The 13,217-nt window shown below is 44.5% G+C and overlaps 1 protein-coding gene and 1 long non-coding RNA gene across 14 annotated transcripts in view; one reads left to right on the forward strand and one right to left on the reverse strand.

The window, feature by feature from the left end:
* LOC122201037 overlaps positions 1-13,217 on the forward strand; it is a 174,954-nt gene that overhangs the window by 104,740 nt on the left and 56,997 nt on the right. For both annotated transcript variants that reach the window (XR_006194048.1, XR_006194049.1), the window contains one exon: positions 581-726. This is a non-coding gene — a long non-coding RNA (uncharacterized LOC122201037). The remainder of the gene's footprint in view (positions 1-580; positions 727-13,217) is intronic.
* IRAG1 (inositol 1,4,5-triphosphate receptor associated 1) overlaps positions 1-13,217 on the reverse strand; it is a 119,910-nt gene that overhangs the window by 61,626 nt on the left and 45,067 nt on the right. The window lies entirely within an intron of this gene.

Below are 13,217 nucleotides of genomic sequence, written 5' to 3' on the forward strand. Positions count from 1 at the left end.
AGAAATGTTGACAGCAGATCCATGAATGGATCATCATGATGCACATTGGTTGAGATGATGGAAGAAGCCCTGTTATTATAGTATCCATCTACCGCTTAGGAATTTTGAGAAGCTTCCAGTAAATTGGAGCCGTGTTACTCTCCATTTGGCCAATGTACAGTGACAGGGAGTTAGTATGATGCTTGTTACTGGAACCAAGACTGGCCAACCAATCCTCACAACTCCAGAACTCCAGTCCCTCCGAGAACACAGGTATCCATAATTCTGTCAAAGACTCTTGTAAGACATGCTCAAGAAGTTTCCCAAAAAAAACAATAGCTCCTTCTATAGATAGTATAAGCTTGATGGGCTAGTGATGAGCTGGTTACTTGCTTTGTCCTCTTGTTACCCTGTCAATTCCCATAACTATAAAATGGTTAAAGGCCTGCTCTGTCTCAGAAGTTTATGTGAATAAAATGAAATGATGAATGTGTATGCACTTTGATAAGTGTCATATGGTCTACAAATATCTATTGATCATGATTATCATAAAATGAACAATGGCTGTATTCAGTTCTCCCCACCTTTTGTCCCCTGGTAGGAGGCCAGCAAGAGGCAGAGAAGCTGGGGCCTTCCAAGGGGCCAGAAAGGAAGCAGGAGGATCTTGGGTCATGATGTGGGACCTGATGACACACAGTGGAACAGCATCCAGAAGAGCTGCTGAGGTCAAAAAGGGGAATCAAAATGGTAGGTCATGGGCTGAAACTGGAGCAGACAGGACCAGGGGCAGTTGCCAAGCTAAATGGGAGAGCCAGTAAAAAGGGCGGAAAGGGGATGGATCCTCCAGTGAGCAGAAAGAAGGGCTGAAGTTTTTCCAGAGGCTTTTCTTCATGTCATTACCAGGGTTTCTTGTTGTGGTTTCTTGGATCTCAATGAAAGAATTAGCTATTCTCTGAGGTACAAATTAGAGACCTGGAGGGCCATTTGCTAAATAATGTTTATAAATTTTTATATTAGTTGTCAACATTTATAATTGGAAGAATTCCCATAAAGGTCTGGATTTCCTGCTTTTCCTGAAAAACCAAGAGACCAAGCCATCTTGGGTCTGCATTTCTGCAGAGAGAGTAACTGTTGGTCTGCTTCTGTAGCTTGCTTCAATCATTTGTACTCCCTGACTGGCCCTGAAAGCATCCGAGTTACTGCCCCTGTGGCACATGATTCTTAGCCTGAAAACCTGTGTTTTCTGAAACACAGGAGGTTTGTGCTTAAAGCCTCCTTGACTCATGACACCTTTTTTTTTAAACCACTTTATTAAGGTATGATTGACATATGAAAATCTATCCATATTTTATGTATATACCTTGATGAGTTTAGAGATAAGTATACACTTATGAAACTCTTATCACAATTTATGCCATAAGTCTATCTATCACTTCTCAACATTTCTTCCTTTTGCCTTCTTATTTATTTATTATTGTTATTGTTGTTGCTGTTGTGATAAGAATGCTTATAAGATCTACCCCGTTAGAAAACTTTTAGGTATACAACACAATATGGTTAAGTCTAAGCACTAAGCTGTACAATATATTTCATTTTGTGTAACTCCCACATCGCCTTGGTGGGATTTCTTTCCATACAGTCCAATGGGTGACTGCTACCATGGGAATTCCAATTGAAACGCTGATTTTTCTTATGGTATGTTTGAAATTCTTTCCCTGGGTGGAGTTTATTTCAACTGCAACAGTTTGTGCTCTAAAAATTACCTTTTTCATGATTTTCATATATAGAGAATTTCTTTCTTGTAAGAATCCTCTGGTGAACAGGAAGAAATGCACTTTGGCTAAAATATTATTTTCATGCTCATTATATCATATGGTTTCTGCCATCTCTTGGGATGGGCTTTTATGAATTCCCAGCAGACATTAATGAGGATGAGGTAAGTCTACATAAAAGGGGTGGGAGAGCCAAACATTACTTTCTTCATGTTACATCCTGAAAAAAACCTTGTGTAGTGCTGCGGGGATTATAATATATACCCATTTCCAAGAGTCTAATACCTTCACTCTGCTAAGTAAGTAGAATACAATTCATTTATTTATTTTATTTTATTGACACACTACCTATTTCCCAAAGCAATTTGAAATAACCAGCAATAAAATCTAAGATATAAAAACATGAGGCTATAAAAATGGGGAGACAATTTGATAAATACAAACATCCCTAGCAGATAAGGAGAAATGCATGCTTCTCCTAACCATCCATGGTTTGACTCTGAAGTTAAACTATTTGACCTGAAACCAAATGAATCTGTGATCCATTTGGCCCAGGCTCTGAGAAAGATTGCTTTAAAGAATTATTCAGCAGACAAAAATAATACAAAAAGAGCCTCATTCTTCACTCTCAGCTCTCAAAGGACATGGAAGGAGATAATGCTTAACCATCCTCACCTCTCCTCTGCCCTTTGACTTTTCACTCCGCATGAAAAGCCTCTCTTCCTTTCCCTCCCTCCTCAACTTACTCCTCCAGCTTCATCCAATTACTTACTGTACAGATTGTCTAGCCTTTCTTTTTATGGTTGGCTCACTGAAGTTTTCAAAAGCCTTCTAGTCTAAGAAGTCAGTGTATAAACATCCACACATTGTTATGCTTTATTCTCTCCAGCAAACTTACCGAATGCCTATCATGTGCTACAGTCTATGCTAGAGCACAGGAAGAGAAAATTGAAATAGGCAGACCTCTGAAGTGCTTCTCAGTTAGCACAATGGGATGAGGAGTGGGTGAAAGCACCCCTCACCCCCACCCCAGGTAGTGCCCAGGGCCTGGTGCCCTTACTGTTGACCTGCGAGGTAAATGTCTGCAACGCACTAAGGAGCTGCCTTCTGGTGGAAGTTTTCTCTGCCTCCTGGCTGAAGACAACTTGCAGCAAAGCTCTCCTAAGGTGGCTGTCATGCACGGGGTTGTATGCACCCTCAGTCAGAGGAGGGTAGGGGCAGACATGCTCATAGAAAGGCAGAAACAAGCCATAGGTGGCAAGTGCCAAGCATGTAACCACAAACACATGCAATTCAAAGCAGCTTAAAAACCAGGAGGCACAAAGCAATCAGGGAGAAATCCTCTAATCCCCTGATGGAATGTCCTGGAATGCTCCTCACTCTCTCTTTTCAGTGCGTGCAAAATATACAATAATAAAATCAAAGTGTTCTTTCCCTAATCAGTACATAGAATGGATGAACAAGCTCTGTGAAAAACTGTTTTTGTGGGGGAACATTCAGTCTCCTGTGGGCTGTTTCAGTTCAGTAGTCACTGAAGAGACAGGAATCCAGGAAAGTGTGGGAAGATTCCAGAGACCCTCTGGAGTGAATTCTGCCAGGTTGTAGTGTGTGTGATGAGTGTGAATACTCAACCCTGCTCCCAACCTGAGCTGCTAAACATAAGACAGGCCCTCAAGAAAACTTGTGGTGCAGCATGTCCAAATATGGAGCTTGCCAGTGAAGTTACTGGCTTCAGGACTTCAAGGGCCTTGAGCTTGGGAACCACAGTAATTCATCCATAGTACAGGTTCTCACTTACTAGCTGTGTGACCTTGAGCAAGTTACCTCGCCTCTCTGTTCCTTGGTTACCTCATCTGTCAAATAACTATCCCACAGGGTAGTTACAAAAATTAAACAGATTGATATGGAAATAAGATTGCCAGCTAAAATACAGGATGTCCAGTTATATTTGAACTTCGAATAAACAACAAATAATTTTTTAGTATAAGTGTGTTCCAAAATTGTATGGATATAGCTGTATTTTCATTTGCTAAATCTGCAGCTCCAGATGGAAAGCACCTGGCACTTAGCAAATGCTCAGTAAGTGTCAGATGTTATATTCTGTTATTGTTAACTTTGGGGCTGAATCAATTACTTTGGAGTTTGGTTTTGAAGAGATTGTTGTTCTTAGTTTTGAGTCTGATCAATCATTTGGAGTTAAATTAGGAGGGCCTCACTCTTCTGGTCATGGAGCCATAGAGCATCTTCCCTGGGCATCTATCTGACCACAAAAGCCCAAGTGGTCTAGTAATCAGTGACTCCCAGAGAAGCCCACCTCCAAGACCACCTTCACTTGGCTCCACTCCCTCTCTTAACATCTGCCTCTGAGACCATGTAGAGATGTCCTTTGCAAGGTTACAGACATGAACAACAAAGGAACAAATGTGGGTAGAAGGGGGTGACACTTTCTTGGACTTCTAAGTGCGAGGCCCGATCCCAGACACTTCTGGTGTGTTTCCTCACTTCATCCTCCCAGCAATTCTGCCACTGAATCTCAGGATATCCATCTACAAATTGCGGATGGTAATGCCTCCTAATGCCATAGAATCATAAAGAGGAAAGTGAAGGCCCTGAGCATGGAATAGACAATGGATGCATTTCCTTTCTCCCTGCTTTTTCCCCATCAGCCCCCACTTTACCAGTGAAAGAAAGGACTTGTCCAGGGCTGTGCAGCTGGCAAATAGTGGAAAGGACTAAATATTAGGCCTGTTGGCCTTCCCACTTCACCATGCTACTCTTATAGTTTTTTCTCCTGGTCTTTGGTCTCACCTCTCGTGGTTCCCGGTGTGTGCATGATACTCTGACACTCCTGTTATTCTTCCAGGCTGCTCCCGCCTTCACAAACACTTTCCTTCAGGAGGCCCTCCAGCCAGCACAAATTTGAACACGTAGTTGGAGGAAAGATGGCAGGGGCACCCCCTTACCTTTCCACAGGCCCAGTCTCACCAAGGGTCCATTTCCCTTCCCTGAAATCAGCCAAGCATGGAGGCCCAGGCTGTCTCCCCACAAGCTCACCCTATAATAAGCCAGCAGGTCACATTTTGTTCTCCTTAAATAAACCTTATAGAAACATTTAAATGTTTATTTCACTCATAAATTCCCAGGAATGCGCAACAGTTTCCTAACTGCTTGTATGCAGAGATAAATATAGGCCTGTGTCATAGACGGGAATATTATCTTCCCTTCCCCAACATCACATGACTAGGCCTGGGTAGGCAGCTCTAAGAAACAGCCCCAGTCCCAGCCCTGGTGGGAGTGGGGAGTTCAGCTCCTGCACTTGGGCCCTGGGCAGGTTGCCTGGGAGAGAAGGACCCAACTGGAAGCCAGTGTAGGGTAATGCAGTTGGGGAGCCCTAGTGGAAATCCCACCTGGATGACCTTGGGCACTTTACTTAACTTTTCTGAGTTTCATATTCTCAAACATTATGTGGGCTAATAATCCCCATTTTCCAGCCTTGTTTGAAGGATTAGACAAGATAAAGCAATATTAATAGTGATGATATTGGTGAGAATGGTAGTAGAGGTTGGGCCTTGTGGTGGCTGTATCCTTAGGTCCCTTTCTCATCACATGGAGGGCAAACACGGACTGTCTCTGTAGAGAGGGGCCCTGGCCACAAAGAGGAATTGGTGCTCTTGTGATAGGATAAAAGGACTCTGGGGACTTGGGAGAAAATTATTATTCTAGCAGCAAGTCCTAAGAGCATGGGAGAGAGCAGAAATGCCTCTGCTGAAGTCTGCTGGATATTGGGCTCTCCCTGCCAAGAACTGAGTACCAGATCCTGGCTCCCCTAAAGCTCCTCAGTGCCCACCCTGTGGATCCCACTGTGTGCCCAGGGCCTGCTTGCCTTTGGTGGATACTCTTTTTTTTTTAATGTTTTTTTTTTAACGTTTATTTATTTTTGAGACAGAAAGAGACAGAGCATGAACGGGGGAGGGTCAGAGAGAGGGAGACACAGAATCTGAAACAGGCTCCAGGCTCTGAGCTGTCAGCACAGAGCCCGACGCGGGGCTCGAACTCACGGACTGTGAAATCATGACCTGAGCCGAAGTCAGCCGCTTAACCAACTGAGCCACCCAGGCACCCCTGGATACTCTTTCCTACCATTGTCCACTCTATTCCTAGAACCCAAGGATCAACAACCACTAGATTATCCTACCTTCTTCATCACTGTTTTCACTCTCATGCCAAAAAACATCAGGAGTGTGGAAGTACATGCAATGTCTATTAGTCATACTCAGTGGAGAGTGTATCTATCACCCAGCCAGGCATTCATTCATTATCATCTTCTATCCTTTCCTCCTCCCTCATTTTCCTCCTGTTTCTCCCTTCGTTTCTTCCTCCCTTCAATTCAGGCATTTAATCATTCAGCCAGCCAATTATCCACCCAACCTTTCACAAAAACATCCATCCATCCATTCACCCACCTATCCATCCACCTATCCATCCATCCATCCATCCATCCATCCACCTGCTCATTCACCTGCTCATCTGTCCATCCATCAATCCCACCTTGAGTTCCCACCACATATTAGAGCCTATGCTGAGAGTTGGAGATACACATACAAAAGACACAGCCCCTATCCTAAGTAATTTATATGCAGTCTGACAGGAATTAGAGAAACAAAAAATGATAGGCTACTTCTTTGCTCACTGTAGGAACTAAAGCAAAATAATTTTAATATACACTTCTGACCTCCTATAACAATCAATACTTCCAGAACACTGCCTGCTTTTTCTTAGGCACACATTTCCTGAAGGGTCTCCAGGGAGGTAGAGAGAACCCCAGTCTCCTGGCTAGTGAAGACAGGTCCTGAACAGCCAAGGGAGGGTAAAATGAAGAGAAAAGCTGGCAATCTACCTTACATGGTAAAGGATGTTGTTAAGCTCTAGATATTCCCAAGGACAGCATAGACCAAGGATCCCCCAATTCCTGACCAGAGAAGCTTGTAAGGGAACACAAAGCAAATCAGATCAGAAAGGAATTGTCATTCAATTGTAATTCCACTAGGAGGTGAAGTCTCTGAGAGTGGGGTCTTGGTTATTTGGTGCTCAATAAACATTTGTTGAATGAATTCAATAAACATTTACAGTTAACTCTTGAACAACATGGGTCAGAACAGCAGTGGTGGATTTTTTTTAATAGTATCATACTGTAAAAGTATTCTCTCTTCCTTATGATTTTCTTAATAACACTTCCGTTTTTCTAGCTAACTTTATTGTAAGAATACAGTATATAATACATATAACATACAAAATATGTCTTAATGACTGATTATGTTATCAGGAAGGCTTCCAGTCCACAGCAGTCTATCAGTAGTTAAGTTTTTGGAGAGCCAAAGTTATACATGTATTTTCAGCTGTGCATGGGGTTGGTGCCTCTAACTCCTGCACTGTTCAAGGGTCAACTATATTGAGTAAATTCAACATGATTCCATATTTATTGGGTATCTATCATGTGTAAGAGAAGAGTTACCCTTTCCTGTGTGCTCAAACTCTGTTGCAGTTAAAGTGGGGTGTTTTCTGGACTAGGAAGAAGAAAAAAATAATTCTAGCCCCATTTCCTCCGCTTACAGCCATGAGGCAGTGGAATCCAGGTCTTGCTGCTTCCTTGTTATGTCCTTTGGACAAATGACTTAACCTTCCAAGCCTTAGTTTCCTAATCTATAAACTAGGTATAGTCATTGCTAACTTATAGAGCATTATGAAGGCTATCTGAGATAATGAATGTAAAGAGTTTAGCCTAGAACTGAGCCCCATGTTTAGTTTCTTTTCCTGCATTTGGATATAATACCTAACTGCTCTGAACTTTCAGTTCCCTGGGGATGTTGATCACTGTCCTCACAGTGAGGTTAGGGCATCAATTGCAGTAATATATGTAAAAACTTTTCAAAAACTGTTTTGTGCTGCATTAGGGACTGAGCACCTGTTATGAGCTGAGAACCTTGCATGGCACTTTATATAGATTATTCTGGTAATTAAAGTCAAGCTGCCTGGGGTTTGACCTCAGGCTCAATGACTGTATTAGCAAGAACACATTACTTTTCTATGCTTGAAGTCTTTATCTCTAAATGGGAATAACAATAGTACCTACCCCACAGAGATATTTTGAAAATTAAATGAGATAAAGTATACAACAAACCTAGCACAGTACCTGGAACATAGTAAAGGTTCCTTAAAGGTTTGTTGTTGTTAGCAGCTATTACTGTAAGGCTTGGCTTACAGATAAGGAAATTGAGGCAAAATGAGTAACTCACCCAGGGTCCCGCTCAGGGTTGTGCAGCCCAGCTCTTTCCACATTGCCACACTACTTACACGTTGTGTCCCAATGAAATGGAAGCATTTCCTGTGCCTTCCAGAACTCCCTGGCTGCTTGGGAAAGCCTGCATGGTACTTTTCTGAAAGGGCAGCTGAACAGGCTCCACTCTGGGCCAGCCCACTGAAAAGCCAGGATGGGTCTCTCACTATGCTGACACAAACAGGAAGTCCAGATTTGTCATGGCAGCAGCCACCATGATCTCCAATTGTGAGCCAAAAGAGGAGGCCCAGCAGCTTCATGGTCAGAGGTTTTAGGAGCTCCACAAGCAGATCCTTTGCTGTGAGGGCCAGAGCACATTCCAACCTAATTTTCAGTTCATAAAAAATTGGAAGTGGGAGCAGGGATGCCACTGGGTACTTGAGTGCTGAGGTGATCTTAAGTCAACGGGATGCTGCCGTATAACAGAGTTAAGCATCAGTTTGTCTAGAGGATCAGAAAGTGCAGTACAAAGTAGGCACACTGGGAGGTGTAGAGTGACTCCATGTGTTGCATGAGCCAGGAATAGCATGGTGGTCTGTGTTTCTAGGAGTCAGTGTGCATCAAGGTGGGCTGTTTTATTGTCTGATGGCTGAAAAAGAATGAAGAAGCATAGGCAGCATAGTGTCTCAGCAGGATGTGTGACATGGAACTGTATTTCCTGGCCCCACGGGCTCAGGCATCTGAGAAGATGGCAAGCAGAATTAAGTCCAAGCACCACAAGCTGTGGTGCATTGGAGTGTGCATGGCAGCGTATTTGCAGAGGCCCTGGTTGGTTGTCCCAGACAAGGGCTTTGGAAATGCAGGACAATGTTCCCTTTAACCAGGCACCAAGAGTTCTCACAGAGGGCCCTCGAGGCAAAGCCATTAGTATTTAGTGCAGGAGAAAGACTAAGAGCATGCACTCTGGGGCCAGGCTGCCTGGGTTCAAATCTTGGGACTGCTACTTATGAGCTATATGATCTTGGAAGAAGATACTTAACTTCTCTGTGCCTCAGTTTCCTCAGCAGTAAAATAGAGATGATAATATCTACCTCATAAGGTTGACTGAAAGTTAAATAAGTTAATACAGTAAAATAGTGCCTGGTATTATTATTAAGTGGTTTTGTGGACAATGGAGATGGGGGTGAGAATCGGGGGTGGTGGGAGGGGGATACTGGAACAGGTGATGTGAAAGATGTGAGGTCTTATGAGCTTATGAGCTCACGTTGGCCTATGCCTGGGGGCTTCCAGAAGCCCCTGGAAGAGGATAAGCGTTGTCCAGGTGGAAAGTAGAGCCAGTGAAAATTGGGCTGTTAGAGCTAACATGAGCCTCTTTGCACCCTCATCTTTGCAAGGCACTTCTGAGGAAGCCATGCTGTTCTAATGAGTGAGGTTTTTAATGTGGCTGCTGGTCACAGGCCAGGAAATGATTAATGTCCTGGTCTTGCTGCCTCTGGGACCTGGGGCCAGGTCTGGTGCCCCTGATTAGGGGGAGACAGGTTGGTATGTGCCCAGAGGAGGGGTCTGGGTAGGCTCTGAGAGCAAAGCCTGGAGAAATAGAGGAAAGGCAACTCTGGGAAGATGCAGAAACTGCCTTCCTGCATCTGTAGGTTTTCACACCACTATAGGCAGGTGTGGAGGACAGGACTGAGGTATAGTCACAGGGAGGCAAGTTCCAGCTTGACCAGCAAGTAGAGCTGGCCAACCACAGCAGACTTCCTTGTGAGGTGGGGAGCTCCACTATGGAACTACTCCTGCAAACTCCCCAGACCCACCCCAGAAGACTCTGGTTCAACAGGCCTAGGTTGGCAAAGGAATCCGGGTTTAACAAGCTTCCAGGTAACTGGGGGTTCACGCTATGCAGAACTTTGCTTGCCTGGGAGGGTCTTAGATAAGATCTAGTGTCACGTCTAGCTCTTAGCTCTGATGATCTGTCATTCTGTGGTCCCTCAAGTTTCCAGGCTTGTGTCCTGACAGCTTTTATTCCCGCCAGAACCTCTTGGCTACAAGCTCATTCCTTTGAGCCCCTCCCTGTTCAAGGGCTAACCCAGAAAACACATTCAGGACACAATCTCATAGAGTGCATTGTCCAGAAGCTTTATTTCTTTGCAGGTTTTGATTACAGTTTCTGATTAGGGACCTCAAAGATGTGTGAGTGTGTGTGTGTGTCCATGTGTGTGTGAGAGAGAGAGAGAGAGAGAGTAAATGTGTGTGTGTCTATGTGTGTGTGTGAGAGAGAGAGAGAAAATGTGTGTGTGTGTGTGTGTGTGTGCGCGCGCGCGTGCGCGCGCAGAAAGAAAAACAGGATCTAGGCCTACAGCTTTTGTGTTTTTGTGTGAGAAGGCCTCAGCTAGTGCTCGTGTCAGTGATGGGAAATGGGGGCTGGGGCTTGAGGAACCAGAAGTAGGGCTGGACCCGGGGGAACTGTAAACTCAGAAGGATGCTCTGATTCTTTGCCTGCTTCACAGAGTGGGAATTCACACGGTACTGGGAATTTCAGCCAAATACTCCTGGCCAACCCTGCTTTCCTGGCTGCCTGGCTTCCGCTGCTCCCAGGGACTTGGGCTCTAGCCCCTGGAGGCTCTAGCCCTGCTCATAAGGCCTGATCCTCCCTTGAGGCTGTGGCTGCCTGAGAAGCCCAATGTAGGTTGTCTGATGGGTGCAAAGAGGGAGGTGCTCTGCACTGACGATGCCCATGGGCCTCTGGAGAATCAGGGAGGCCTAGTGCTTCTCAGTAAGGGCAGAGAATAAAAGAATACTAAATCTGATGTAGCCTCAGTCTGGGGTCTAATCTGCCCCAGCCACATGGTCCCTCAGGCCAAAGAAGGTACTCAAGGACTGGGCTGACCAGAGTCTAGGAGGCAGCCACTGATACTTGCCCTGGGGAAGAGATGAGGAACCAGAGGCACAGGAAAGTTAACAGATTCATACAAGGTCTTCTGACTGTGATGTGTAGGAGCCCAGCTTGGTCTGACACCAGAGTCCATATTCTTAAACTATGTGCTAATAATCCTCCATTACAGGACCTGGGCATCCTGAGTCCAGCTCACCTGAAGTCCTCATGGGTCCTTCTCCTGCTGGCTCCAGCAATGCAGAGGCTATTGGTACCACAAACAGACTTCCCACAAGTACAGAGATAGAAACACAGCATTTGATACACCTTCAGAGACCATGGGGGCCCACCACCTCATGTTATAGAAGTCTGGTTCTGGTACAAGGTCACAAGGAGAGTGAACTTGTAGAGACCTGGAATTTGGAGCTCCTGCTATTCAGCTAGTCCTCTCTGCCCCTCAACTGTGTGGTTAGTTCATGGAACCCTCCCCCTGCTTGGCTGCGACTAGAAACTCACACTCACCTCTAACCCAATGGAGCTGCACCTATGTGTGGTTTGAAGTCATGATGGTCAGAAGGGCCAGCAGACTTTTGTGCTGTCTTGTCTTACATCTCCTGAGGAGAAGGCTTAAAGGTTCTTTTATTTAGAGAGGTGAGACAATGAGCTAAAGATAAACTAAACTCACTGTGAAAGGATCTCTTCACTAATGGTGGAGTTGCAGCTTTGGCAATCTTTTAATTTAAAAAAAAAAATTTCAGTGTTTATTTATTTTTGAGAGACACAGAGAGATGGAGCATGAGCAGGGGAGGAGCAGAGAGAGAGGGAGGCACAGAATCCGAGGCAGGCTCCAGGCTCTGAGCCATCAGCACAGAGCCTGACTCGGGGCTCAAACTCATGAACGGTGAGATCATGACCTGAGCCAAAGTCAGACACTTAACCAACTGAGCCATCCAGGCACCCTGACAATGTTTTAATTTTTTAAGGAACACTGATATTCTTGGGGAGCATGGCATGACAGCTGTTTGGAGGAGCTGGCTGGGATCTGGGAGCCAGATTGCATCAGAATCTGGCTTAAGCACATGATCAATGTTAGTATAGTGGAAGGGGTCAAGAATGGCCATGGCAAGAAGGAGCCCAGGACTAGGGAGAAGGGACGCTAAGGGGACAGAACTTGGGAAAGTCATGACTGAGAAAAGGGAATAGTCACATTTGATTCCAGTTGTAGATGTTTTCCTTTATGCTGTCATTCCCTTCTTTAATCTTCAGACTTTAGGAGATTAACAAATTTTTTTGGTGGCTAAACCTTATAGCCCACTATTACCAGTGTTTTAAGGGAATTTTCCACACTTGGTTAGGAGTAGCAGTTGGAAAGGTACAGCAGCAGAGCACTCAGTTTGGGGAAGACCAGACATCACCCATAAAGGAGCAGAGGAGCAATCTGGAGCCATGGAAAGTAACTGACCAGCAGCACTCACCAAGCCCACGACATTCCTGGGAGGGAGGTTCAATAAAACCCTGAGCCAGCTGCCTGTGGTCAAATGCATGGGGGCTTGGCTCACTGCCATTTAGAAATTCAAGGGCTCCCCAAGTCTGCCAAGTTCTGCAACATCTCAATCCCATGAGTTTGGGATAGCGAGATACAAGAAGCCATTCTTTTCTAAGTATTTATTATCTGAGTTCCCACAGTTATCATGTGCAAAAAAACAAATGTCATCCTGACATGAAAATGTTCACGGAGTCTGCCCGCTTACCAAATTAATGCTCACTCATCCATTCTCTTCCCTCACTTAACAAATGTCTGTCCCTTCTGGCTGAGGTCAGTTCAGGCAACCGTCAGATATAATGTGGGTGGTACAAGGGCAAACCAAGTGCAAAGTTCATGAAATCAAAGAAGACAGTGTTGGAACACTTCACATGCAACGTCTTGGACCAGCAGAGAGCAGATGGAGCTAGAGCAGTTAACAAAGAAAAAATCATGATGAAGCAAGATAGGTTCTTTATGAGAAAATGATTTGCATATTGAAGGATTGATAGAAGTCCTTGGGAAAATGAATGAAGCCCTTAAATTTTAAACAATCTCTTAACAGAGGTGTTGTAAAGTAAAATGTGAAGGATGTGGTTCATCCTGTTGCTATAAAGAATAAATACACCAATGCCAAAATCGACACAATTAATTCTTTATTCCTTCTGTTTTATACTTCTTTTTAACGTGTATTCATTTTTGAGAGACAGAGAGAAAGATGGAGAGCGTGAGTTGGGGAGGGGCAGAGAGAGAGGGAGACACAGAATCCAAAGCAGACTTTAGGCTCTGAGCTCTGAA

This window comes from Panthera leo, chromosome D1 (assembly GCF_018350215.1).
Source record: "Panthera leo isolate Ple1 chromosome D1, P.leo_Ple1_pat1.1, whole genome shotgun sequence".
Taxonomy (NCBI): Eukaryota; Metazoa; Chordata; class Mammalia; order Carnivora; family Felidae; genus Panthera; species Panthera leo.